Here is a 3,096-nt window from a genome sequence, read left to right as displayed (position 1 = left end):
CTGCACGGAGGGAGAGGCAAAGGGAGAGGCTCAGGAAGGCAGGATTGAGGTGATCTGGTGAGGGGGAAGGTCCCAGCATATTTCCCAGCCCTCACAGTGTGGACGAACCTCCTGTGAGGTTTATCTCCTCAGGGTTTTTCCAGTGTGTCCCTCACCCAAACCAGCCTATTCACGATGGTTGGGTCTGCTTCTCCCAGCAGGAAAATGCAAATGTCTTCCAAGAGCAGGACGTGTATGCAAAGACGGTGCCCCCAAACACACGTTTCTCCTTCCCAGCCTTGCTTCTTGTTTTCTCAGGGGTCGCTATCCCAATTATAACAGAAAGACCTGCCTACATTTGTGCCCCTGTGAGTTCACACTTGTTGCTCAAGACCCTTTTCCATCAGGAACCAGAGTCTTAAGGGTTAAACTCATCCCTCACCCATGATAAGGAGTCCCTTATCGACTAACCATCTGGACACTAATGTTCTCCTCCTTGGGAGCCTGGAAAACACAAGTACACCTGTGATCCCCCCTAATTTAACTCTGTTCATCACGCATGGCCTGATGGAGGCAAAGTCCAAGGCTGCCCAAGGAGCCAGATGTTTGTTATCATCCAGGTTGTTTGGCTAGCCTTGGCCATTTCGGGATTGTGGGGGTCTTGATGTGCCAGCAATGCCAACCTGAAGGGCAGAGCCAGTGGTCCCTCCTGCATCAAAGTGAGCACCAGGGAGCAAGCGTGCAGTGCTGCAGGCGGAGCTGCTGCCCTTTGGGGATGCTGCAGTGCTCCAGCATCTCCCCAGCAGGTCTGTCCTCCCTGAAGCATTGCCCCAAGGCACAGAGCATTCCCAGCACAGAGAGTGGCCGGGGCATAAGGGCACCGTGTACCCTGTGGCTCTAGGCAGCAAGGACCAGCCTAATAATACACTCTTATTTATAGGGCAGCTCCATATCTCAAGGCCAACAGATGCACAAACTGCCATGTTTGGCCTCTCTTTCTGCTAATCTGCAGAAAGCTGCTTCTTCCCAAGTGCAACAGTAGTGGTTTAAAAAAACCCCAACCAAAACTAAGAACCTGCAAGCAGAGCTCTAACTATAGAGATGCTTCTCAGTGTATTCATAAACAAAGATTTTAGCTGCTGGGTAACAACTGCCTGGAGGTAAAACCATAAGCATGACCTGGTGAGAAGCAAGGAAGTATCTGCTGCAGATCAGAGCAGTAGGGAGTGACCTTAGTCCATTTAAGCACAGAAAACAAACCAAAGCAAGAGCTCGCCCTGTGGCTTCCTCTGCTGCCCTCTCCCTGAACCCCAACCTCGCAGGAGAGGAAACTCAGCTGGTGTCAGATCAACAGTCCTAAAAATACCTTCCCCCCCCTGCTCCGCCTGGCAGGAGCCGCCTGTAAGCGGAGATGTCCGGGGCAGCGGCGAGCTGGCGAGGAACCAGGAGCTCACCCGCAGTACCTGCGAGCGGGGAAGCATGGCCGGAGATGGATGCATGGATGGATGGAAGGAGAGTGGATGGAGGAGGCAGCGGGATCCAGGTCTTTCCTTCCTGCGCCTGTCCTGCGGCCCTGCCCCTGCCAGCAGGAAGAAGGGAGAGCCGGGCAGGGATATGGTCTTTGGTCAGACCATGACGCTGCTGGACCTGCCTTGTAAACATTAACAGGAGGATGGAGATAGCTCATGGCATGGGGAGGGAGGTGAGAGCTCAGCTGTGCCCCGCTCCCCATCACTCCTTGTGCTTCTAGGGGGCTGCCCTGCTGCTGGCTGGGGCCATAGGCTGGATTTGGCCACGCTTTCATAGAGTCATAGAATCATGGACTGCTTTGGGTTGGAAGGGCCTTAAGATCATTTAGTTCCAATCCCCTGCCATGGGCAGGCTCTAGCCCATGTCCCCCAAGGCTCTGTCCAACCCGGCCTTGAACGCTGCCAGGGATGGAGCATTTACCAGTTTTCTGGGCAACCCATTCCAGTGCCTCAGCACCCTCACAGTAAAGAACTTCTTCCTTTTATCCAACCTGAGCTTCCCCTGTTTAAGTTTGAACCCTCTGCCAGGATGTCATGATAGGGAAGGATCCAGCTCACTTCCCAGAACACAGTGGAGAGCCGTGCCCATTGCTAGACCCATTTACTCTGTTTTTAACCCAGCACTGTGCCACAGGTGCCTGGCCCAAGACATCCCAACCTCTATTAGCTTTCCCAGCCATGGCAGTAGGTGCTCCAGCAGCCGGTCCTGGCAGGCTCCCCGGCATTGTCACACTCTGAACGTGGCAGAGCAAGTCATTAAACACAAAAGCCTCGGTGCCGCTTGGAGACAGGGCTCCCAGCTCCACAGGTAATTAGATCCCGGCCATGCAAGGTAGCTGGGCAATTCAATGCAGTTGGAGGGACATTTGCTTCCAAAACAAAGGCGGCGAGGAGACAGAGAATAGTATTAGCAGCAAAACTCAGCTTCTCAGTTCCAGTCCCACATCCAGCCTGGGTGTTTTCAGACAGCTTGCAGGTACCTGCCATATGGACCTGTTACACTCTCTCCATGGAATATTAGAGCTGCTAAGTGAGCACGGAGCAGAAAAACTGAGCCGTGAAACCTGCGTTTGTGGCTTTTTCTTTGCCAGGGATTCCCCTCCATCCGCAGGCTGTCAGAGCATCACATCCTTCTCATGTCCAGAAGCACCCAGGACAAATCCCCACCTCGTCCCCATGGGGCTGGGGCAGTCAGAAAGGAAAGACAAATGCCCAGATGCCCCCACCAGTGCCTGTGCAGTGCTGGCTGTGCACCACAGTAAGGGGGGGAGTGAACCCTACACCCCATCCTGGGGATGGGATCACCCACATCCAGGCTCAGCCCCCCCAGCACACAAGACATGCCTTTCCTCCTGATTGCTTTCAGATAACACCAGGGCATGGGGGTTATTTCTCTCCATACCACCTCCGAGGCCACCCAAGAGGAAGGACCTGTAGCACATAGCTATAAACCGAGGCAGAGCAGCATCAATCCCTCCTTAAGGAGATCCCAGGGGAGTGGGTGCCACACACACAGGGCTCTTGCCGCGCTGATCCCATGGATGGCTGGGGCAACCTCAGCTCCATGCCAGGTTAGCCCCGGCTGCTG

The sequence above is a fragment of the Nestor notabilis genome, unplaced genomic scaffold (assembly GCF_000696875.1).
Source record: "Nestor notabilis isolate BGI_N333 unplaced genomic scaffold, ASM69687v1 scaffold20956, whole genome shotgun sequence".
In the NCBI taxonomy this organism is placed as follows: domain Eukaryota; kingdom Metazoa; phylum Chordata; class Aves; order Psittaciformes; family Psittacidae; genus Nestor; species Nestor notabilis.
This window is presented reverse-complemented; position numbering follows the sequence as displayed.